General features: G+C 37.1%; 1 protein-coding gene across 6 annotated transcripts in view; it reads right to left on the bottom strand.

Annotated features, from left to right (window-relative positions):
- The window catches only part of FKBP5 (FKBP prolyl isomerase 5), a 93,326-nt gene extending 73,166 nt beyond the window's left edge, over window positions 1-20,160 (bottom strand). For 2 of the 6 annotated variants that reach the window (XM_074348548.1, XM_074348549.1), the window contains exons 1-2: window positions 20,005-20,158; window positions 19,459-19,634 (exon numbers count right to left, since the gene is read on the bottom strand). The gene's annotated coding sequence lies outside the window, so the exon portion shown is untranslated. Of the gene's footprint in view, window positions 1-16,682; window positions 16,705-19,458; window positions 19,635-20,004 lie in introns of those variants that run through there. The other 4 variants (XM_074348552.1, XM_074348547.1, XM_074348551.1 and 1 more) reach the window with 3 other exon arrangements.
- Between the last annotated feature and the right edge of the window lie 6,592 nt (window positions 20,161-26,752).

A 26,752-nucleotide genomic window follows, 5' to 3' on the forward strand; every position in this document is an offset into this window, starting at 1 on the left:
TAATACTGAAAACCACTGACTTACATACTTCAAAGGGGGTGAATATTTTGCTATGTGAATTTTATTTCAATAAAGCTATAATAAGGATTATTCTATTGAAGGATGGACCATATTTCTAGATACTCATTGCTTCCAATTTCTCTATTCTACATAACACGGCTGTGAAGTTCTGTGCCTAGGCTTTTATCATATCATATAATTAGGGGTATGAATTCCTGTTTCAATAGGAATCCTGGCTTGACAACAAAGCAGCTGTAAGGGCTCAGGCAAGTCAGCTGACTTCTTTGTGCCTCAATTTCCCCATATGTGACATGAAGCTAATGGTATCCACACCTCTTGGGATTCTGAGGGTTAAATTAAGTAATGTACATGAAGGGCTTTGCATGGTGCCTATAACAGTAAACCTTCAACATTAGCAGGAGAGGTAGCTATTATAATTGTCATTCTACTTTGTATTACTTTCTTAAGTTCATTTCCAGAAGTGATATCACTAGCTCAAAAAACATGGACATTTATGTGTCTGAATACATTTTGCCAAACTACATTTCAAAAGGGCACATTAATTTCTGGTGCTAGTAGTAAATGTGTGAGAGAAACAGAGTAACCATGCCATCATCAACATTATGTTAAAATAAATTTTTGTTACCTTAATAGATATCCCACTTTAATCGTTCATTTCTGCCACTTTTGATCCTTTACAGCTTGAAATCCAATAGTTTTGTAATTATCATATGAATCCTATATACCATGAATATCTACTGAACATGAAATCTGCACAAGGCCCCATACTGGGGGCTACAATTGAAAACAAAAATGAGTAAGGCCAAGGATTTTATGTGAGGTAAGGCAAAGAAACATTTTAATTCAAGATAACTATGATCAAGTACAAGAGAGCTAAGTATTTATGAAGGTAGGGAAAAGAAAAGTTTATAAAATAAAGAAAAGATGGCAGTGTTTGAAGGATGGGCATAATTTCAACTGGCAAGGGTGTGGCAAGAGTAAAATCAAGGCTGGTAAAAGAACACAGCACATTCCAAGACTACGTGGCTTGAGTACAAAGTGGCTGGGGAGGGAGCGGTGCGAGAACAAGGTACAGGGTGCTCTGGGAGCACAAAGAGGACCCTCTAAAACAGAGCCAATGACCATGTGAGCCGAGAAGGAGGGTTTCTCCCAGGACAAACAGTGTGCAGAAAAACATGAGGACACAAATCATCATGACCCATCCAGGGAACTGCACGTAATACAATTTGGCTAAAGTGAAGGGTACATGTGGGAAGGAGGCAGATGATGCTAAATAAATAGGCAGAGGCCTGACTGTGAAGGACCTTGTGTGCCAGAATAAAGCATTTGAACTTTACTCCAAAGGAAATAGAGAACTGAAGGATTTTTAAGAAAAGAAGTGACAATAAGACTGGCTTAAAAAAACTGACTCTGGCAATACTCCAGTGAATTCCCTTCTACACAGAATAAAATCCAGTCCTTCTTACACTTAAAAGCCCACAGGCCGGTCAGTGGCTATCTCTGAATTTCTTATTGCTCCTCCTCTCACTCACACTCCTTTTGTGACACTGGCCTTCTCCAATATGCACCCCCTCAGGGCTCAGAAGCAGACACTTGCGGTTGCCTCCACCTGGAACTCTTGCCCCAGACAGCCACATAGTTTGCTCCCTCATTCCCAGGTCTCTGTTGAAACACTTCCTTATCAGATAGGCCTCCCCTGTTACTGGAAAGAGCAAGAAGCGACAGCAGTCAGTCCTACCATTTTTTACCTCCACTTACCACCTGACACATATATTTATTTGCATATTTCCTGTCTCTCTGTACCAGAATGTAAGTTCCAGGATGGATCCTCTTAATAACCTTGATATAGGAACTGTCATCATTTCCAGATAGTGAAATTAAGGGACACAATATTGGCAGTGAACAGTGGAACCAAGTAGAATGACTCCTGAGCCTGCACTCTAACTATTTCACGTACTGACTCCCAGTAAAGTCAAAGGTTCCTGACTTTGATTCTAGAATATTTCCTGTGAATAGGCTCCACTCTGACAAGCTCTAATGTAGCTTGCTCTCATTTCACACTATGTCCTTCCAAAAAGATACGGATTCTCAACATTTATTAGCCAAATTTCAAATGCCAGGAAACAATTTTTTGATTGAAATATAGTCAATATACAATGTTGTGTTAGTTTCTGGTATACAGCATAGTGATTCAGTTTATATACATATTCCTTTTCATATTCTTTATAAGCTATTACCAGGAATTGAATATAGTTCCCTGTGCTATACAGTAGGACATTGTTGTTTATCTATTTTATATATAGTAGTTGGTATCTGCAAATTCTGAACTGTCAGTTTATCCCTCCCCACTCTCCTTCCCTCTGGTAACCATGTTTGTTTTCTATGTCTGTGAACCTGTTTCTATTTTCTAAGTAAGTTGATTTGTATTATTTTTTTAGATTCCGCATATGAATAGTATCACATATTATTGGTCTTTCTCTGCCTGACTTACTTCATCTAGTATGATAATCCCTAGGTATCCATGTTGCTGCAAATGGCATTATGTCATTCTTTTTTATGGCTGAGTAGTATTCCATTGTATAAATATACCACAACTTCTGTATCCAATCATCTGTCAATGGATGCCAGGAAACACTTTTTAAATGATCAATTAAAATGCACAAGGTATCTGGACTTTTATCTATTCAACAATAAGCTATATTTTTTTGGACCACAGGTATTAAAACAAGATGAAAAGACTATGAAACTAGAAGCAACATAGCATATGACACCAAAACTACTTTCCCCAGATCTTTTTCAAGTATAAGTCAACTTCAGGGATAAAACTAACTTCATCTTCAAAATATACATCAAAGTTTTCTAAGTATTACTACTAAAGGAAGAACACAGTATCTATCTGGAATACATCCAGTAAATACAGTGTCATATGTAGAGTAAGAGAATGAAAGTGAGATCTCCGTAACATTTCTCCCGACTCTTTTCCTGCTCCTCAGATTATTTATTTCTTCTCTCCTTGATTTCTCTTTCACCCCATCCCCTATTATTGCAAGTACCTCTTTTCAAAATGTAGTTCTCAATCAACAGCTTTTCCCCTGTCAACCACTTCATATCAGACCTCATCCACTCTTAATTTCAGCTATCACTTCCACTAAGATAACTTCTAGATCTAGTTATCATTTCTCCATCTTCCCTTCTCCAGTTTTTAATCTCTAACTGCCAGGCTGCAGATACTTCAGGACCCTTTTATATCCCTAGTTTTTAAAGAAAATGGACTCTTTCAAAATTGGTTCCTTCTCTATCTACCTCAGTATCTGTATCATCTGGTTATTCTCCTAGGTTTATAACTTTAATATAATTTTTCTCCCTTTAATCAATGGGACCTACAACTATTCATTGTGTTTCCTATTATCTTACTTTCCAATTCCACAGCTGTCACCACATTCTTGGCTTTCTTCCTTTCCTTCCTGAATCACCACAGTTCTCCAGCAGACCTGCCTATGTCCAGCCTACTCACTCACTTCTTTCTACTCATTCTATACATACTGCCAGTAAAGAGGGGAAAAAGTACATACTGCCAGTAAAAGGAGGGGGAAAAGTACATACTGCCAGTAAAAAGGGGGGGAAAGTAAGTTATAGAATGGAATGTAAATTACTATTCTATTTGTAGAAAGAAAATGCATATACACTTGTAAATGCAAGAAATTATCTAGGAAAAAATACACCAATTAATAGTAGCTAATTCTGGAGAATGGGATTCAGGAAAAGAAATAAAGGATTTTTACTTTTTGTTCTATATGTGTGTGCACGTACCTCTGTATTTTTTAAAAAAGTAATCAGTTTATTAAATGTTCATTTTAAAAAAAGAAAGAAAAGGCTGAGCCCAGCGAAGACTCTTAACTTTGAATGAATATAACTGATCGTGATTATCCACAGTGCAGGAAATATGAGCTACGCAGAGTGCTTAATGAGAAAACTCATCCATTCAGTCAACAACCATTTATGAAACACTTAACTATGTGTCAGACATCGTGCCTGATGATACTGACATAATGGCGAACAAGGAAGACCTAGTCCCTGCTCCATTTTTCCTGTTTCCCCTGTGAGAACCATTCTGACTTCCAGGTCTGTTTTCATTATGCCTATCACGCCTATGGTCTCCCATGAAATAGCTACAAATTAATACAATAATTATATCATACAAAAACAAAGGCTTTAAATGTTATTAACTCCTATTTCCTTCATAATTAATTTTAAAGGTTATCAGAAGCACAATTTGTGGAAAGAACAATTCAGTAAGCAACGTATCAAATAAACAAATAAAAAGTAACTTAGATGTTAAATGAAATAGAAGGGAAATTAGCTAAAAAATTCAAAAGGAAAAAAATTACAGGAAATTTTTATTTTTTTCACTGATTTATATATATTTACTACAATTTTCTACAATAAACATGTACTATACAATAAGAAGAAAGTAAAAGTTATTCTTAAAAAGAACCTTCTGTTCCAACAACAGATCAGCTACTGCCTAAAGCACAACTCCTTATCCCATTATACCAGGCCCTTTATGGTCTGGCCTTGTCAGGAATCCTTGTTTTGTCAGCCCACAGCCCATTTTGCCTTCTGCTGGAAGCAGCATTCTGGGACTTTCCACTGGGGAACCGCTGCCCCTCACCTCCTGGGGTGGGCCTAGTCCCCAGTCTCTGTTAGTCAGCACTTCCTATTCCTGGGCCACCCCAACAGTTTAGAGGTAAACACATTACCGTAATAGATCCAAGCCCAAATCAATCCTGAAAAGAGGCTAATTTTAATGAGGCTATTAAAATGACTGTAATTGCTTATACATAATACAGCTAAATTTCCTGAAAGAACTTTGTAATAAATAGAATTCTCAATAATGTGGCCCCTGAATGTTTTGTGTGACTATAATTTCAAGTCACAAAACTGGCAGTGAAATAGTCTTCATGACCTCTTTTGCTGAAACAGAACAGCAACAAAAATATCAGGAAAAGTCCCATTTCTAAGAAGCTATTAAAAGTTCATACTGTCTCAAAGAATAAGAATGTTGAATCCATATAAATTATATCCTGTTAAAATAGCTAACTATAGAAACGGTAAGAAAATACAGGTTACCAATCATAAATGTTAGTCACATGTCATCTGACAAAAATCTTTTTAAATAACTTAAAAAATAAGGTAGTGTTTCTTGAGGCATTTAAAATACCACAATACCTTAAAAAAAAAAAAACACTTGGGATATATTTAACTTTTCAAATAATTTTGATCCATTAATCATTTTCTTTGCAACACTAAGAAAACTACAGAGTATATTAATGAATTACAGGGAAACAAAGTTCAACCCAATATAAGAAAATAAAACTTAACCATTAGAATTTCCTAAGAGTGAAATGGACTATCTTGTAAAACAGGGACCTCTCTTTTCCTGAAACTAAAGCTAAAACTAAAACTCTGTAATTCTCTGAAAATAAGACATCCTTGAAGAATTCGATTGATGTGCCAGCTGTTTTATTTCTTTAGAGTATAGCTGAACACATATAATAATCCATTGCATTTTTTTTCTAGCATTGCACAATTTTCCTGGCCCACAATGCACATATTGTATTTATTATCATATTTAAGCATCTGACAGCATCATTATAAGAATCCATATTATTCTCTTAACTAAATGCATATATAAATATTTCAGTCTTCAAACTGCCATGGATTTCAGTAGTTAAATATCATATATATTTTTTCCACAAAGTCTAAATACATTTCCTGAACATTTTTAGCTTTCAGTTTCCTGTTCATCAATGGCTACAATTCTAGAGGTAATACATAAATACACCCTAGTCATGCGTTATTTCCACTTTTGACAGCAGTGGATGTGAACATAGTATGACCAAATGTAACTTGGTGCATATAAATGGTACATGGCAGCTAACACAGCAACAGAAGGAATTAAGTTACAAAAATGGAAATATAAATTATATTCCTTATATAAGAATTCATATTTAACAACGTACTTTTATAACTTAAGAACTCAGAAACTTTCTCTCTCATGAAAAACTGATTAGCTTTATCAGACAAAAACAATGAAACCCATCCTGTTTCCTTTTTTCTCTTGCTTGCCAGGAAGCTCAGAGCTAAATTTACTGTTTCAGTACAGAAACTACCTTGTATCAGATTACAGGTGTAAAGATTTCTTTCCACTCCCTCATCCTGCTCGTTACTTCTCAAATGATTCATGCTTGATTTTTTTTACTGTTTTTAATGGGATTTGCCTTTTTTCTCTTAATTACAAACCATCAGATATTTTCAATGAACAGACTAATATAAATAAAGGAACTTAAAAGATTATATCGACACATCACTGAATAATCTGTTAACGCATATAAAATATAGGTTGTAAAATATCTCATTTCCCCCTTTTAAAGTTAATTATTTCACGTAATTCATGATTCACTTTTAGAAAAGCATTGGCAAGTTTTTAAAATACAAGAATGATAGAATGACACAAAGATCAAAACTAGTTACCAAATTAGAGACACTAGATTAGGAAGATTAGTAATTTTTAAATGTTTTAAGTTTACTAACAAAATTTGTCAGGCAAAGCTAGACAGTTACAAAATATTAACTCATAAAATGTACTAAAATCTTACATATTGTTATCAGCACTTTGGATGCAAAATAGACATTAGGTCTAAAAATATTTAAATAGCTTAGGAATCTAAAAAAAAAAAAAGAGGGAAACAGTCACACTTGTTTAGAAACTATGACACACAAGTATACACACATTCAGCATACAGTAATACCAAAAAGTTTTAAGTGGAGAAAAGGAGATATTAATAAAATGAACAAAAACAGTATTAAGATGTAAAGAAACTATAACCCAAATTGACAAACTTGCCAAAAACTAAACAAAAATATATCATGAATTAAACAGAAAATCTAAATACAGTCATATTAAAAATGGAAAGAGAAATGAACACATTTTGTAACAGACTACAGTCTGTAAGAATACAATAACATAATATTAAAGCTCTCCACTTTAAGAAGCCACAAATAAAAAAATAGAAAATGATAATAAATGGAAGACAGCCAAAATAATTTACATAAAAGTTACAAAAACCAACTGTCCCTTTCTCTCTCAACATATGAGAATTGCAAGACTTATACCCAAAGAAGTTAAATTACAAAAAACTTAACATTCTAAAAATGAAGTTAATAGCAAAATGTATTATTATTATTTACTATATAAAGTATAGTATATAGTATTATATATTATGTAGTTTTAATGTTATAAATATATACTATGTTATATGTAGTATATACATAATACAGCATTATATATAGTATATATAATATAGCATTATATACAATATATAAAACAGCATCATATACAGTATACTTTATATAGTATTGTTATTATTATATAAATTTGGAAGGAAAGACTAGTGACCACTCATAAACGTATAGTTTCATAGATTTCTTTCAAACAACAAAACAGTTCAACATAAGAAAATATTTTAAAAACAGCAACAAAATCCTATACATTATTTGAAGGGGCAAAGAGAAACTTACACACACACATTCAGCCCTTAAAAAAAAAATCCAAAATCTAATTTTGAAGCATTTCTCTTCCTTCCTAATAGCATAAATAGGAGTTAAAATTTGTAATAAAGAGTAAATTACCCACATACAAAACAAGTCACAGATCATAAGAGAAAAAAATCCCTTCTCCCTTCAGAAAAATGAAGACAGGAAAAAGAAACCAAACCATGGGAAATACAAACACAATACAATCTGATACAGAAGCACTGAGGCATGGAAAAAATTCTCCTGTATAGATATCTGTGTACTATACAATTCAACTTTGTCATTCACTGAAAATGATAAAGAAAAATTAGTATTTCAGTAAAAATGAATCTAGTTAGAAGTCTTTTTTTTTTTTTTTTTTTTTTGAAGGAATATGTCAGCATGAGCAGAGAGGTCTGGGACATCTTTATGTAACCCATGCCACTTTTTCTTTCTTTAACCATAGGAAAGAATATAGAGCATGAAAAGACTACCAGCTGTGAAATTATGCTTACAGTGATTAAAACGTAGTATTTGTACATCATGCAAATTTTCAAAATGGAGGGAGAACATCTTGCCAAAGTTAAAACAAGACATTTCACAGGAAGAACACTGATGTGACAGTGATTTGGTGATTAGGAACCGATATTATTTATACATGAGAAAAAATTATGTGCTCTGTAAAAAGGGTAGGGAGGACTTCCTGAAAAACTAGAGTATCCAGACACTAAGCTTAGGGCTTTAGAAAAAAGATATTCCATCACAATGCATCTAGGTAGGAAAATAATACAGAAGAGAGCAATGCTTAAGTAAGTTTCTCACTGTTATGTGTGGCATATTGTAAAATGTAAGAGACTGGAGAAGATGTAAACTTAAGAGAGTACTTGTAATAGAAGTACTGGGGGATTGGGTATGGATAGAAGTACAATACTTTCTGACTTTCATAGTAATCTTACTGTTCTGTCAATCACTCTGTAAAAGAACCTGTGTCCCAGCACGATAGAAACAAAAAGTCCAGTTTTTTTTTGAGAATGTTATTTACATTTACAACACTATTACATTTATAATTTATAACTGAAAATGAAAGAAAGAAACCCTTTTCTCCCTACAGCAGATTCTGGAGCCTTGGTTTTAAATATTACTTTAAGAACAGTAATTCTTGTCCAAGAAATGTAATAATGGGCTTCTCATTGAGAACAGGGTGAATTATTATCACATTATCCCTGGTAGTAAAATTATTTCTTAACTTGATGTTTAATAGCTGTTAGTAGAAAAATTACTGGAAATACTACTGTAATTCCCACCCAGATGGCTGAGAATCACACTGATGACCGTAAAAGCAAGCCCTGGTTTAGCTCTGAAAGGGACAGGCCTGCTAATTAATTAGCTGTGGATCTAGAGCACGTGACTTTACTTCCTCTGGACCTCAATGTCCTCACCTGTAAAATAAAATCACTGGACTAGAGGATATTTCCTTACCTTCTTCCCCCTTTCTCCCTCTCCCTGGCCCTTTCTACTTTATGACTCTGGTGATTTAGGATCCAGACTGTGATTTTTGAGGACAGAGAAGAAAATAGTAGCAGAAATCCACTAAACTTTGGAGAAAAGGAACAAGAATTATGTAAACAACTAGAATATAGGGAGAAAAAGAGAAAGTTAGCCAAAAACACGTTTGCAAAAAGAAATGGACCAAGTAAAGAGGCATAATGGTTCCGGATAGAGGATCATGAGCTAATTGTCAAAATTAGTATGTATGTATGAACAGTAGTTTCAGTCATACTGAAATCAGGAACGATAATGAGAAATGCTAGAGATACAGACTTAGAAATGTTATTTATAACACACAATAATTTCACTAATAACTCCAGAAATCCTCTCAAGTTACCCCAGTTCATATGGAAAAGATGCCATACTCCCTGGCATAATCGTTCATAACCTTGCCCTGACATAATCACCCACTGTTTTCCAATAGGTTATTCCCTCCAGACAATTTGGCATCATCATTTCAAACAAACCTACAGTATTTCACCTTCACTGTCACTCAATGTTCTATCTGAAATGCATTCTCCCTTCTCTCAACTTATAACAATTTGTCATACTGTAACCATGTCTGAGGCACCATTTTAAGTGCTTGACATGTATTAACTCATTTAATTAGCTCAACAATGCTAGAAGGGAGTCTAAGTAACTTGCTTAAGATTAAACAGTAGCAGAGCCAGGATTCCAACACAGGCAGTCTGGCTCCAAATGGCCTGTCCTCTTAACTTGCTAACTGGTCCTCTAAAACTCAAGTTCTGTCATCTTCCTGTTTTCATTTGCTTAGCAATTATTCCTGACTCTTAAATCCTCAAGAAACCACTCATTTGTCACTTACCACAGGACCTAGCTTGTTATTTATCTTTTGTGCACATTTTCCTATCTTTTCTAAGAACAGGATCTTGTCTTATTTATTTTGTAACAACACGACTTAGAACTCAACAGAACTGAAGCACAAAACTGCTTATTAATGAAACTATAATGGCATTTAATATTTATTGACGACATATACCAGACCGTGGGCTAAGTACTTTATATGTATTGTCTCATTTAATCCTCACAACTCTTAGGTAGGTATTAACACTGCCTGTCCCTTCTCAGTATTATAGACGAGGAAAATGAGGCTTACTTAGAGAGAAGCTTAATATTTTGTCCAGTATCACAAAGTGGTGGTGACAGTCTTACTTAAGAGTCTAGCCAGACTCAATCTCCAGCCCACAAGACACTGTGAAGAAAGAATCAGTCCTAACAGCAATTCGGTTCAGCCTGCACTTACTGTACAGCATTATGATGAACACCAAGTATTAAGAATTAGGGGCACAGTTGCTGACCTCACAAAACTCAGTGCATTAAGACTTCAGGACCAAACTTTGATATCACTGGCACAGTCACCATCATCAAAACTTAAGAAAAATTTTAACTTATATTTTAAAGCAAAATATCAAATAATCCTTGGAAACTCTCCCACACCATTCCTTCCCCCTACAGCACCCCCAATCCCTCTATCCTAGGACTTATCTAATTTCTGTATTATGGAGTGGAAGGGTCCCATTAATCCAAACAATATTTAGAATATCTAAATTTGATTTACTGATGACTCAGACTCAAGGGTCTATTTGATGAATTCCATGCCTATAATGAAATATGGGCCATGGATAGCTAGAAGATACTAGTAGCAAGAAAAAACAGCAAAAAGAGGGCTACGAAAGTCATACTGTAAAGGGAAGATAAGAAAAAGCAAGAAAAGTAGGAGAGTAGGCACAAACAGTAGAGTCCAGAATAAATCCAGTAGAGATGTAGATAGATGAAAACACTAAATCTAATTCATTTTCCGAATGCCGACTCCTTTATTATTTCTTTTCCTAACTTCTAAAGGAAATGGAAATAAATGTATTTGAAACAGCCACTGAAAAATCACTAAGCTACTAAAAATCATTAACTAGTATATAAATTAGGAGGTCTTTTTTTTCCTGAAAAATCACTTGCTTTAGCTGCAAAAAGACCTTAAAACACTATCTAATCTAAGCCACTCATTTTACCATTAAAATAATGCTCAGAAAGGTTAAGTAACTTTAACTTGGCCAAGATCATGTACCTACTTAGTAGCAACACTCCTGAATCTCATCCCAATGTCTATTCCAACCATGCTAGGTTTCCTAGAAATGGTGTATTTTTCTCTTCCATTTTCCACTCTTGATAACCACTAAATTAATTTCTGCATAAGTATCTCAGAATCCCCATATTATTTCTCCTTCTCTTTAAAGAAAATAATCAGATATTCTGGATTCTCTAAAACAATATAGAGTTTCATTCTCTTATCCCCAAAGTCAGTAATCTTAACTTGGGTGTTGATTTCTACTAAGAGGAAATTTAAACATTTCCCAGAAGAGCAGAAAGAAGAAAGACCTCCATAAACTGACCAAAAGCAAGCCAAGTTGATAGGCTATAATCCACCTGGAAAGGACTCAAGCCCAAGACCACTGGAGGCTGGATGACTGCTAAAAGGAAGTAGAATGCATATCACTTATTTTTTTGTTTCTATTTTATATCCTACCAACTAACTTTAGGTTCCTAAGTTTCTGACAAATGTCAATTCCTGGAGCCTTCAGAGAAGGGAAAGTACTGAGATGGAGTCATGTCTAAATCACGACATTTTCGGCAAAACAGCTTTTTGACGAGAACTATACTGGCCAGGAAATATATGAGGAATAGAATTTTCAGGTAAAACCACAGATTTTTATTTTTAGCTATAAAAACACTAGAAAGCCTGAAAATGTGATATATACACGATTTCCCCCACTGCAAAGCACCTGCAGATATTCCAGGTGGGAAGGGACTCATCCCAGCCATTTTTGTGGTCCAAGAAAGTCCACTGCTTATAACCCTTGATAAACTGTGGTCCTGCCAGTCACCATTCACCAGATTGAATTGAGTGATTTGGAAATCATCTATATCACTTTGGCTTAAATATAATGATCATCTGGGCCTTAAAAATTGCGTTTGCTTGTAAAACTGACTGAAGACTTCTTTGGAAGGGAAGAAAATGCCCTATTTTACTTTAGGAACACATTTTAATTTTGATACACATAAGGTTCATTATAGACTAGGGATAAGTCCCTGCTTTAACATGTTACCCAAATTAGGGCAATTGGAGTGGAAATGAAAAGGACAAAAAGATAAAAAGACATTATAAATTTAGAAACAAAGTAATTTAGTGACTCACTGAGCTTAAGAAGTAAAGGAAGAGTAAGAAATGACCAGTAAGAATAATGGTGTCACAAACAGCTAAAGAGGAAAACTGGGAAAAAGAAGCATTTTGGCTGGGGGTGGAGAGAGGAGGTGCTGGGATGCAGTTGCTACAGAGATGGTATTTAAATATACTTAGTTTCAAGACACAGGTGAAAATTTGGGCCTCAATTTTGGAAGGCCTTGAGTTTAGAAAGATATAGATTTGGGGCCTAAGAAAAGCACAGCAATGATTGAGTTTTTAGAGAAACAGAAAGTAACAGAAAAACATTTAGACAATAGCACTCCTCAGATACTACGCTCTGAAGATAATCTAACTTTCCAGATGAACAGTACCTTATTCTGTATAGAATATTCGGACTAATTTATTATAAATGAAAAGCTCAAAAATTAATCTATCTTTTCCAGGCTATGAATTGACAGAAAGGAACTAAGGATAAAAATTGTTCCATAATTACTAACTGTCCAAACTTAAGTCTCTGAGCTAAAACACACTGCTTTTCAGGTTTCTCTATAACAAAACTTTCGGGAAAAAAACTGACAGAAAAGTCTGGTGCACTAACAATACTACAATTTTACAAGATTTACGAGAATTAAACAATTTTAAAAGCACATTAACCAAAATATTGATAATTAATGTCTGGAGAATAGGTACATGGAGGTTCATTACACTATTCTTTCCAGTTCTGTGTATGTTTGAAACTTCCATAATAAAAAATCTAAAAAAGGCTACCTACAGATATTTTAAAAAATTCATCTAGTTAAGGCTTGACAACTCAGAGCAAAATTCTAGCAGATAAAAACTTTTCAAATTATGTTTCATTCGTGCTCAATAGACCAATGAAATTTAGTGTGTATGATAGACAGAAATGACCCCAAACTGTCATTTCAGAGGAACATGAGTATGTTCATTACATGGAGAAAGTCCTTTTATCCACATTGGTTGAGTTGGACATTTGTTATTTTTCTCTTCAAAGAACTTATGTTTGTTAAAGAAAAATATACAGACCCCATAAATGTATAGTTTCAGTTAGTAAAGGCAATATAAATGTTTATCCCCAGTTATTAATGATTAATTTGTTGAACCTGCTGTTTAATCCTCCTGTTTCTTCAAAACATCTTCCATTCCAGGAAATAACCAAATTTTTATGTAGATACCAAAAAAAAAAAAAAAAACTAATAAAAAAATGAATACCCATCAATTACATCTAATCCTGAATTGTGAAGAACACATATTTAACATTATATAACAATAAGTCAAGGAAAAAAGTTGAAAGTTTTAAACAATTAACATAGTTTAAGCTATTATTTAAATAGAATTAATTTAAATAAAATAATTCTATTCAGACTACAGCAGCACTAAAATAGAGAATACCAAATTCACCACTTAGATTTACCACTTAACCTGTGATCAAGCTTAGTTTACATGGTTTACAAGCACCAAATTTTTTTATTATAAAACACCACCCAAAAATGACAGCCAGATTTGTTTGCCTCTTCTCTAGTAAGTTCTAGGACAGTAAAGACTGTACATGTCTGTACAAAACCTTGCACACCAAGGTGTGCAACTCTCTCAATAAGAATTATCACTACTTCAATTCCCAGGAAGCTATCACTAGGTATCAGGCTCATTCCCCAGGTGATTTACACAGGATAACAAAATAAAGCATTGTTTCCTTGCTGCCAGTTCTGCCTTGAATCATTTTTAGGATCCTGTTTCTTCTAACAGAAACAGATTATCATGAAACTTCAGAGAGCAGCAGCATAGGAATATATATAGGGACAAAAGACTGTCAGTGATTCTCTTTTTCTACATCATTATTAAAGTGCTGCTTAATTTCAAATCAAGGTATTTCACCTCGTGCAGATAATAAGATCATTCTCCTCATCTTCCACAAATTTTTATAGCTTTTTTCTTCATCAAAGTAAAAGTTACATACCGTAAAATGCACAGATCTTAAGTATTCAGCTCAGTAAATTTGAACAAATGTATACACAAAAATTGGTGAATCTCAAAATTCCTCATACTAGTCTTGCAACTGTTCTGTAAGTTAAAAATTCTATGAAAATTAAATTACCTCAAAAGTGTACACTTGAGTTCTATTACCCAAATCAAGCTGTAGAACATTTCCATCATCACCTTAAAAAGTTCCCTTTTGCCCCTTTCCAGTCAACCACAGCCCTTACCCAGAAACCACTGTCCTGATTTCTATCACCATACCTAAGTTTTGCCTGTTCTTGTATTTTTTATAAATGGCATCATCGAGTAAATATTTGTGTTTGGCTTCTCTTGCTTTGAATAATATTTCTGAGCTTCATCTACATTATTGTATGAATCATTAGTTCATTCCTATTGTGAAAAAAGCTGCCATGAACATTTTTATCAGTCATTTTGTGGACATATACTTTATTCCTCTTGGTGCAGAAAGATTTCATTAAAAAAAAAAGGTTTCATATATAAATAAGCCTGTGAAGTCACAAGGTATAACTAGATTGGATTGATTTATACATGTACATATACATATAGTAAACATACACATAGTTACGTAAGTATATAATGCAAATATATATAACACAGATAACTACCTGTGTGTATATATTTATGTGTGTATACATCTATATGTCTGTGTGTATCTATGTGTGTGTGTGTATATGTATGTGTGTGTATACAAATGGATTTGGAGAAGTCCACCTGGGACCAAAGATTTTTTAAAAAAACTTACAAAGTTCATAGTGAAAATAAATTTAAGATGGCAAAGATCTCAATTTTATTTAATAAGTATTAATGTTTTAACCTAAGAATAATTCAAAAAGAGAAACAAATTTCTCTCCATGTAAGTTATCCTGTTTCACTTCAATGGAATACCTTCTCAGAAAAAAATTCCTTTCCCAAACTAGAATTTCAAACCATTAAATGTTACTATCCATCATGTAATAATTTTTCATGCTGGGGCAAAATCCAAAATACGTGTTAAGACTACAAGATTTTGTTTCATTGTCATCTTTTTAAAAAGCTAAACATAGAAATAATTCCATTGGCTAATATTTAACTTGGGTAAAGACCATTCCATCCTCATTTAGAATACGCTATATTCTGAAAAGGACTAGAATGTTTTCTCCATTCCAAAAAGTAGCTTACCGCCCTATTAAGTCTGTGATAGAGACACTTTGACCTTCAAATTCCATGTGTAATATTCAGCAGACAATAGAGGAGGATCTTTAATTTCCAGGGATAGGAATATTAAGAAAAATACACACAAATCTGATTTTTGTCGAGATCAATTTGAAATTCCCAACCCTGTTTTTGATAATCAGATTATCATTTTCAGGGGACTAGGAGTGGCTCCTCATTTAACATCATCTTTAAATTACCAAGACTGAGGCTGAATGCTACAAATGGCTCTGGAAATTTACCTCTGCCTGCTTTAGGAAGGGTTTGCAAGCACAAAAGGGAAAAAATAACCCTCTTCTAGCCTTTGATCTGTTTTCATCCTTTGTTCCTCCTTCCAAAAAAATGAGCAATTTCAAAGCCATACAATTCAAATATACTACATTTTTAATCTCTTTTTAAAACTGTTGAACTAGGTTTAATTGAATACATTTTTAATCTTTGAAAAACACTCTTAGCATCTGGACGTTCCCTAACTTTCACAGATGTGTATCTGTTTACTTAAAAACCCATTATTTCATTCTGAAAATACATCATTTTCATTTTTTCTAATAATTGTACCTTTTTCTAAAAGAAAAAAAACAACCTTCATTAACTGGTACAAAAATGACAGCAGCTCCAAAGAGCTATAATCCCCCAACTTTCATATCTTTTATCTGATTATTTTAGAAAACTAAAATAAAATTTGATTCTTATTTTTAAAATGTTTTTCTTCCAGACCAACAGTAGAAAACAGGTATACCAAATGTGTAGACCCCATACTCCCTCTGGTGGTCCTTCACTCTCATTAACCAGATGTTTTCCAAAAGACCAGAAATACTAAAATAAGTATAAAATGAACTTGTCCTATTTAAGGATTATAGCCTTATACGCTTAAATTTCAGCTAAGTACAGTTCAATTCTGGTCATAACAATGAGGTACAAATTATTTTGAGTACTTGAATTTTAGTGTTTCAAATACTACTGAAACATCCTTAGTAACTTGTTAGCTATGTACATAAGGTCCTACTATAACTCATTTTAGCTTCATTTGGCAGAACTGTCTTTTATACAATAAACATCTTACTTGCAAAAAAAAAAAATTCACACGTAAGTGGCTACTGTTTTTAAATCAATAGTTATGTGATCTACATACCAACATCCACTAGTCTCTGATGAGTGTAGATTTATTTTCCTTACACTTTTGTGGGTATAATGTCAGAAGTTAACAACGCACTGTAAAAAAAATTCAGAATGTAAAATAATAAAAAAAAATCTAATTACTAATCAGCTAGGTTAGAAAGTTCAAATAGTTTAAGAATTATAAAATGCACATATTTAACTGTTCAGCATCAAATAATTACAGAATTTAGTGTGCCAAAATACATACAATATAGATTCTTTACTAGGAATTATGAATAATTATATTGAAGGCCTACAGAGGATATTATTAATGACAGACACAACATTCATTTTACTGTTAAATAAAGCAGTATTAATGTCTAACAGTATCATGTGATTTATCCTCAATTTAGCTGGTTTAATATGTCCCTATTTTTTGTGGCTTTATTCATCCAAAAATACTTACCCACGTCCAGACTCAAAAGGAGACACACCTGAGGGTAAGTGACTTAAAAACACTCCCAGGGAAGGGTATAGCTCAAGTGGTAGAGTGCATGCTTAGCATGCACAAGGTCCCAGGTTCAATCCCCAGTACCTTCTCTAAAAATAAACAAACCTAGTTACTTCCCCCCCAAAACAAAACACTCTGTTTATTGTGTAGATGCAAGAATTCAACTTATGCTTAATTTTGAAACTGTAATGTGGTTGATAATTTTATGATGTGGTCTACCCCAAGTTTAAAGTGAACAAAAATCAGTAATTAAAATATGTAAAAACTGAACTTAAAATAGACTTAATTAAAAGTTCCTAAAATATACTTTTGTGTAAAATAAGACTATGAAATATAACTAATTTATGATATGTGGTATATTTAAGCATAACCATAGGATAAAGATTATAATACTTCTAATCGTACACAGTAGTTAAATATATTCCTATACATTTTAAAGAACAATTATATAAGTCATCCATAACAATGAGAGCCTCAGTCTCATAAGACTCCTTAGAATCTTATATAAAATAAAACTCACACTACACCAGCCACTATTCAATCTACCTTCACTAAGCATCAAAAAACCAATTCAACTTTTAGTAGCAGTAACTTCTACAGCTATTGAAAGAGAATGTTCTTCCTTCTCTAGATTGACTCATTCTAAGCTAAGCCTCCTTCAGGAAACTAAATAACCTAAAATACGTATCCTTTTCCAATCCAAGAATAAACAGAAAATTGAAGATTTCATTAGTTGCCTAATCCAATATTTAAAAATTCTCATGTTGAACTAGTTAAAATTATGTTTTAAAAAAGAAATTCACCCCAAATTTCCATAACTAAAAAAAAAACTGTAATGATTCAGAAACGTATTTGCTTTGTTAAATATCGGAAAGACAAAGACCTCATAGCATATAAGCCTGTTGTTTTAGAGAAATGAAGCATTTTATAGAGACTCTGATTTTTTTTTTTAAATTCCAGATAGTCACAACTAGCCTACTGGTTTCAGTTCACCTTTAAATGGTGGTACTAATTAGCTAGGTAAATAACTAAAATTCCATTCAAAGAAACACTAATAAAGTAGCATAATTAAATCAAAATTATAACTTTGAAGAAGTTAAAACTTACATCTCTTAAGTATAAATCAGCACAGACATCAAAAAAGACACAAGTAAAAAATTGAGTAATCTAAATCAACTGCTTCTCACAAATGTTAATCTTCATAATATATTTTGAAATAATTATTATATATTATTTTAAAACATTTTTTTCTATAGATGCTCTAAATTGGTCATAACTGTAGACTGCTAAGCAGAGGCCAGTTGGGAGACAGAGAAACAAAAAAATGTTAAGTTAAAGTATAACAAACAAAAATTTCCCACAAGAATAAGAAGTTTTTCAAGTCTATCCCTGCATTTTGATTCAGACGCCAAGAGGAAAAGCTAGTATACTTCTCTAAAGCAAAAATTCTCACGTGGGATTGGGGGTGGGGGAGATTCCCATAGATTATTAAAAATACTGAATCAGAATACGCCGTAAGTTTTCCCTTGTCTACAATCTAACAAAACGAGAAGACAATGAAAATACACACTCCTGTCTACCCTCAGAGAGGCAAAGAAAGCTCCCATTCAATGCTAAGCTTTATTCTACTCCTGAAAAGTAAATCCAAAACCACGAGCTCAAACTTCATGCAGAATTTGCTGAATGGCGGCCAAACGTTGTACACGCTGTCCTGAACCACACTCAATGATACCTAGAGTTCTGCATTCTCCATTTACAACGTGTACCTTACTGTGCTTTCGCCAGCACTGCAGAAACTGAATTTTAAATTGGGACTAAGTGTTCCTCCCGGCTCGTCAATGGAAAGAGGGCAACCTACACGCTGACAACCCCCACCCCACCGCCGATTTAAAAAAAAAAAAATCACTACTGGTTTTGACTCCAGTACTGTGGCGGGCACACCTTTTTAGACATCATTAAAGGAGAAGGCGTTATAACGTCCCGGAGTAAATTGAATACCGAGCCCTGAGACAACTCTTCACTGGCTTTCACCTGGATTTAGAATCACCTGTTAGAACTGCGCTGCACGAGCACTCTCTAAGAGGGCCTCTAAGAGCGGCCGAAAGCGGGATGCTGTTCCCATTCACTGGTCCGAGAGGCAGGTGAAGGCGGTGAACGTACGCCCACAATCACCTCCCGGGGAGCGCAAACTGAAAACGAGCACAGCGGCAACGGGACAGTCCGTTATCCTCCCCTTTCTAGGGCCCCGCCAGGTGTGCGAAGCTCCATCGTGCCCGCGGCGTCCCGGCGCACGGCTCACCTCCGCTCCACTTCTCCGGCCGCCCTGGCCCCGGAAGGCGAAGTTTCCCTCCCGCCCGCGGCAGCTGCTGCTCACGAGCGCCCGGCTCTCCGCGGGTCCCGCCGCCTGCTCCGGGAGGTCATGGGGGCCGGGCCTTGGGCGAGTCGGGGGCCGCCGACGGGAGCCGGGGCTAGGACCTGTCACCCGGGCGGGAAACAAAAGCCGGGTGAGGAGTAGCGGCCGCGACCCGCCTCGCCTCCGCGACCGGGAGCGTGGTGGGGGCCGGGAGCGGCTCCTGTGGCAGCCCAGCTCTGCGCCTCCCGGAGGGAGCCCCGGCCCCGCGGCTCGGCGGGACGCAGAGGGGCCCCGCGGTGGGGCTGGGGGCCTCCGGCGCGCCCGCCTCGAGGCTTCTCCGGCCCCGCTCGCCCCGACGCTCCGTCCCCAGGCGGGGGAGCCGCGTGAGGGGGCGGGGAGGCGGCGTAGCGGCGGCCAGACCGCTAAGGAGGGAATTCTGCTCACGGGGCTCCGCAGCCGCCCGCCCTATCCTTGCGGCCATGGCGCGGGTACCTGTCGCCACGGTTGCTCTTCGGTTCTGTCTCTCTCCGCCTCACTACCGCGCCGCTTGCTCCTCAGCCCGCCCAGCAGGCCGCCCGCGCACAGGACTCCGCCGCCGGAGACTGGCAGCGCCCGCGAACTGGCCCGAATCCCCGGGGCAGCGCCCGGCGCCGTCCCGCCCCCGCCGGCCGCAGGACCCGCCTTCCATAGGGCCCCGGGGCTGTCAGTCCGCCCCCAAAAGGCGCGCGGGCTGTGGCTCGGCCTGTCCGGATTGGCGGCCGCGCAGGGTCCATGCAAATGACGCCCCTCCCCCATCTATTTGCACCTCCGCCTTAGTGTAACCTCAGCCTCTCCACGCCAGTCCACGTGTCTGGCCCTTGCCCTTTGTGGGGGCTGGAGGGAAGGGATGGAGGAAACTGACCTACACTCCCTCACACCATCCCTTACCTCCGGAGGAACTAATGCCTCAACAAGCTAGTTGACTTTACATAGGAACTGCCCCTCTGAAAGCTCTTCCCTCCTTTCTGCCCACCTGATCTGCCTGGAGGATGGAGAGGGGCAGACCAGGTTGTTTGTGTCAGGTAGGCAGGCTTGGTTAGCCCCAAGAAGCAACCCTAGAAACTCAAAGTTGTCAAGTTGGAACTGGGGGAAATCCCATCTGGGGATTTAGCATGTAGCATTTACCTCTAGACACTCAGTGTCTGTGAAGACTACACTTTCCCATGGCTTTCCACCTTTCAAACATGAGATCCCAGGTGATTGCGACAGCAAAAGGCCTTAAAAGATGTTTGTGTTCTCTGCCCTCTGAGCAAACTCACCTTCAAAAGGGGCTCAGGCTTCTCCAATGAAATGGCCACTCAGAGATTCAGATGAAGGGGCTGAACTAGCTACACCTGGGCCTCAGGGAGGAAACAGAAACCTAGCTTACGGGACTTAATAGTTACCTATGGAAACCTAATGTCTCGTAGCCAAATTAGAAGCCACCTCTCCTAGCTCCACATCTGCTCTCTATACCGTATCACGTTGGTCATTTAGGTATTCATGAAGAGCTTCTTCCACAAATCACCATCCCTGCCTTCAAGAGATGGAGAGTGTGCAGAAATGACCACTAGAGCTGACACTGAAACCTCTTTAATTGCAAGGGCCCTGTCTCCATGCCTAGAAGCTTCCCTTTTTACCAGATCCCAGGGAGAGTTACTGAAACAATTTATTCGTGCATTAATTCAGCAAGAGAATGGTGTTTTAAAACTACTCTGCATACTAACATGAATTGATTAAGTACCTACTATGCTTTTTAACAGGAAATATTAAGCACTATGCCATGTGCAGGGTATACAGACGTGAGAAGACATTGTCCCAGCCCTTAAGAGCTTCAGCCTAGGAGACACTGACATCCACATTACATGCCAGTGCTCCTCACATTACAGAGACTGTGAGAGACATCTGCATAGGGAGTGGCTGTGCATCGGCCAATGGAGGGCTCCAAGGAGGGGGAGAAACAGCTCTTCCTGGGAGAGTCAGGGAAGGCCTCATTGACAAGGTGACGTTAGAGCTGAGTCTTAAAAGATAAAGTATTAAAAGATGGTGTTTGCCAGACGGAAGGAAGTGGAAGAGGAAGGAAACGAACTCCCACAGTGGGGGTTGGTGGTGGTAGGAATAATGTGAGCAAAAAGAATGCGGACCTGGAAAAGCCTAGTAATTGAGGGAACAGCAAGGAGCAGTGTGGGCAGAGCTGCAGGGCTGTGTGGCCATGTCACATGCTCTGGGTCCAAGCCCTTCCAGGAGGAAGACAGACCCGGGAGGCTGCCAGGCTGTGTTGTAACACACCGCAGCAAACAACAACAGGCCCTGTAGATACAGCTGCAGGCTCTTTTTTTCTAGGCCAGAGTCTGTGGGGAACAGTCAGTTCCACAGTTCCGATGGCAGCCTGGCTGGCCCCACCCACTCTCTTAGAAAACCACTCCGGTCAGTGCACTTGCCTTTCTCAGCATTTGGAAACACGTGTGCTTGCAATTTCCCTAAACATTGCTGCCTGTCAGAATTCAAAGATAATGTGAGCTATGGCTGCAGACACCTGGGTGTGGGATGAGCAGCCCTTTTCTAAAGCAGAGAGCAATTCTTTGCAAGGCCTGTCACCAAGGCTGGCTTCATGGCCATGTGACCTGTGCTTGGTTTAGTGCTGTGTTGTCACAGTCTTGAAAGTCTTAATTTTTTTTCACAAGGGGTCCCACATTTTCATTTTGTGATGGGACCTGCAAATTATTTTCCAGTCCTACCCGTCACTGTGAGTGATCCTGCTCCAACCATATCTCATTTTTAATACACTTGGCAATCACCTGGTTTATTCACATGCATTGTATCACTTGATTCTCACAATGACAATGTAGGGTAGGCCAGTGTTACCAGCCCTATCTATTAGTCGAGAAAACTGAAGGTTGGCAACCTTCTCCAGGTGGCACAGCTAGGAAGTGCCAGTTTGTACTTGAACTCAGCCCACCCAAGCCCTATTCCACCTGCTGCAGAACTACCTCCATGTTGGTTGTAAAATCTTTTCAAAGGCAGATTTGTACATGAAGGATATACTGTTTTAAGGGCCAACACCAGATTCAATGGATATCTGTCATTTCATGGCTGCCTCTTTTAAGCAGTTTTTCGCCAGTTTTGAAAATTTTTCAGCCATTATACATTCAAGTACTGTTTCTGTATCTTTTCCTCTTTCCTTCTGGGCCCCCAGTTGAAACATATATGAGACTTTCTCACTATATTCTTATCGTCTGTATTTTCTATCTTTTGAACTTCTATGCATTGTTCTGAAAGTTTCTTCTGACTCTTTTTCAGTTCACTAATTCTCTCCAGCTTTTAAAAAAATTCTCCTCTGAAACCTATCCATTGAGCTATTAAATTTGGTTATTCTATTTTTTTTTTTAAGTTCTAGAATTTCTATTTGGTTCTTTTTCAGATCTGCTATATCACTTCTTATATCTCTTAGTGCCCTGCTATAAGTTTCAAGCTTGGCTTTGCTCTTTTTAAACACAGTAAGTATAGTTGTTTTATGGTCTGTGTCCCTGGAGAGGACACAATCTGGAGTCCCTGCTGGTCCACTTCCATTATCAGTTTTTACTACTGGTTCTTGCTCATGTTGTTTTATCTCCTCGTGTGCCTAGTTATGTTTTGGACATTGTATTTGAAAAATCATTTGAGGCAACGATGAAAATATCTTCCACTAGAAAGGATTTCCATTTGTTTCCATAGGCATCCTGGGACACTAGGAAGCTAGGATCTCCTTAAGCCAATTTCAGGGTTTCTGATTTTCTGAGCCTCTCTGAAGACTTGAAGCTAGACCAGGGTCTGTGGGAGGGTTTCTTTATTTTTGGATCCCCCTTACCAATGCTACAGTTCTTTGAGGTCCCTGTTGAAGATGGGGAGGTTTTTTTCAGTTATATATTGTTTCATAGCAAACTGTCCCCAAATTTAGCAGCTTAAAACAGATGTCAGCAGACTTTTTCTTAAAGGGACAGATGGTAAATATTTTAGGCCTGCAGGCCATATAGTGTCTGTCACAATGACTCAACTCTGTCATTGTAGTACAAAACAGTCATAGACAATGTGAAAATGAATGGCCTAGCTATATTACAATGAAACTTTATTTATAAAAACAGCCATCCTCAACCTGATAAAGGGCCACTACAAAAACCCCACAACTAATCCCATACCTAATGGTGAGAGACTGGATACTGCCCTCAGAAAATAAGACAAGGAACAAGATAAGGATGTCCACTCTTGCCACTTCTATTTAATATTGTACTGGAGGTTCTAGCCAAGGCAATTAATTAGTCAAGAAATAAAAGTTAAAAGGCATTATGGTGCAGCCACTGTGGGAAACAATATGGAGGTTCCTCAAAAAACTAAAAATAGAACTACAATATGATCCAACAATTCCACTCCCGAATATATATCTGAAGAAAATGAAGACACGAATTCAAAAAGATGCATGCACCCCAATGTTCATAGCAGCATTATTTACAATAGGCAAGATGTAGAAGCAATGTAAGTATCCATCAACAAATGAATGAAGATGTGGTATATATATACAATGGAACATTACTCAGCAATAAAAAAAGAATGAAATTCTGCCATTTGCAACAACATGGATGGACCTAGAGAGTATTATGCATAGTGAAATAAGTCAGTCAGAGAAAGACAAATACTCTACATTATCACTTATATGTGTAATCTAAAAAATGTAACAAGTGAATGTATATAACAGAACAGAAATAGACTCACAGACATGGAGAACAAACTAGTGGTTACCAGTGAGGAGAGGAAAGGGGAGAAGGGCACAACATGGGTATGGGACTAAGAGATACATACTACTATGTATAAAATAGGTAAGCAACAAGGATGTATAGTACAGCAGAGAGAAATATAGCCATTATTTTGTAATAACTTTAGATGGACTATAACCTATAAAAATATTTAATCACTATATTGTACACCTCAAATTAAAATTAACATAATATTGTAAATCAACTTACTTCAATCACACACACACACACAGAGGTATCAGATTAGAAAGGAAAAAGTAAAACTATATCTACTCACAGATAACATGATCTTGTCTATAGACTGTCCTAAAGAATCCACTAAAAAGCTGTTAAAACTAATTAATGAATTCAGCAAGGTTGCAAGATACAAGATCAATAACAAATATCAATTGTATTTTATATATTTGCAATGAACAATCCAAAAATAAAATTAAGAAAAATTTTCCATTCATAATAGCATCAAAAAGAATAAAATACTTGGGGATAAATTTAACAAAAGAAGTGCCAAACCTACACTCTGAAAACTGCGAAATTTTGCTGAAAGAAGTTAAAGACCTAAATAACTGGAAAAACATCCTATGTATCAAAAGACTTTAAACATTGTTAAGATGGTGATACTCCCCAAATTGATCTATACATTCAATGCAATCCCATCAAAGTTCCAGCTGACTTTATAGAAACTGACAAGCAGATTCTAAAATTCATATGGAATTTGCAAGGGACCCAGAATAACCAAAACAATATTTAAAAAGAAAAACAAAGTAGGAAGACTCACATTTTCTGATTCCAAAACTTACTGCAAAACAACAGTAATCAACATTTTGTACTGGTACAAAGATAGACACATCCTTGACAATGAAATATCTTAGATCAATGAAATAGAATTGAAAGTCCAGAAGTAAACCTGTACACCTGTAGTCAACTGATTTTCCACAAAGGTATGAAGTATTGGTAAGTATGCGGAGACATTGAAACCCCTGTGCATTGCTGGTGGGAATGTAAAATCATATGGCCTCTGCAGAAAATAGTTTGGCACTTCCTAAAATGTTAAAAAAAAATTACCATAAGACCCAGCAATTCCACCTGTAGTATATACCCAAAGGAACTGAAAGTAAGGACTCAAACAGGTATTAGTACACCAATATATATATCAGCATTATTCATAATAGACAAAAGGTGAAAATAACCCAAATGTCTATCAACTGATGAATAGATAAACTAGGATGTGGTATATCCATAAGATGGAACATTATTTGGCTATAAAAAGGAATGAAGTACTGACAGATGCTATAGTATGGATCAACCTCGAAAGCATTACACTAAATAAAAAAAGCCAGTGACAAAAGACTGCATATTATATGATTCCATTCATATGAAATGTCCAGATCAGGGAAGATAAGACAGGAAGTAGATTAGAGATTGCTTAGAACTGGGAGTGTAGGGGAAGGAAGGACAGGAAGATAATAGGTAAAGGGTATGGGTTTATTTCTGAGGTGATGAAAATGTTCTAAAGTTGGCTGTGGTGGTGGTTGCACACATCTGTGAATATATTAAACCACTCAGTTGCATGATTGGGCTTCTAAACATGGTGGCTGGCTTTCGCCAATGGGCAAATGTGGAGATTGTCAGTCCTTCTTAAGGTTTAGGCCTGGAAATGACAGTGTCATTTCCACCATGTTCTGCTGGTTAAAGCAGGTCACAGGCCAGCCCAGATTAAAAGGGAAGGGAACCAATCATAGTGTGACTATTGAGATACACAGTTCATTGGGGCCCACCAAAGTAACAATCTATCCTAATCTGCCCTCTATCCCCTAATAACCTACTTCCTCCCCCATGCAAAATACACTTACTACCCCTTAAAACCCCCCAAATCTCACCCAACTACAGTACCAGGATTGAGCTGGAAGTCCATAATTTCATCATCTAAACCAAGTCCAGGTAATGAGTAAGGTTTCTCAAGTGATACTTCTCTGAATCTGATGACTTTTGAACTAGAGACTAGTTATCTTCCCCCTATGGGAAATGGTGAAGCAGAGAAAGGGAAATCTCAGTAGATACTCCGGTTCAAAAAGGAGGAAATGGCCAACACACAGCAGCCACAGGCCCATGCAATTCTGAAATCTAGTTGTGCACATGTCACCAATTCCTTGGTTAGGTCCCAGTTCTTAGGGAAGTAGGACTTCTTTTGTGGCAACTGGCTTCCCCCAGAGCCAAAATATGGAAACTGCCTTCTTAAGGCTAGAACCAGGCCCGGTGCAACATCACTTCCACCACATTCTATTGGGTAAAGTGGATCACAGGGCCTGTCCAGGGTGAAGAGTAATACACAGGGCATGAATACCTATAGTCATGGTTCACTGAGGGTCATCAAAGTAATACTCTACCACAGGGTGGTTCATCAGCCTCCAACCCTGGTGGGCCCTGAGCTCCAATTG

Source organism: Camelus bactrianus, chromosome 20 (genome assembly GCF_048773025.1).
Source record: "Camelus bactrianus isolate YW-2024 breed Bactrian camel chromosome 20, ASM4877302v1, whole genome shotgun sequence".
NCBI lineage: Eukaryota > Metazoa > Chordata > Mammalia > Artiodactyla > Camelidae > Camelus > Camelus bactrianus.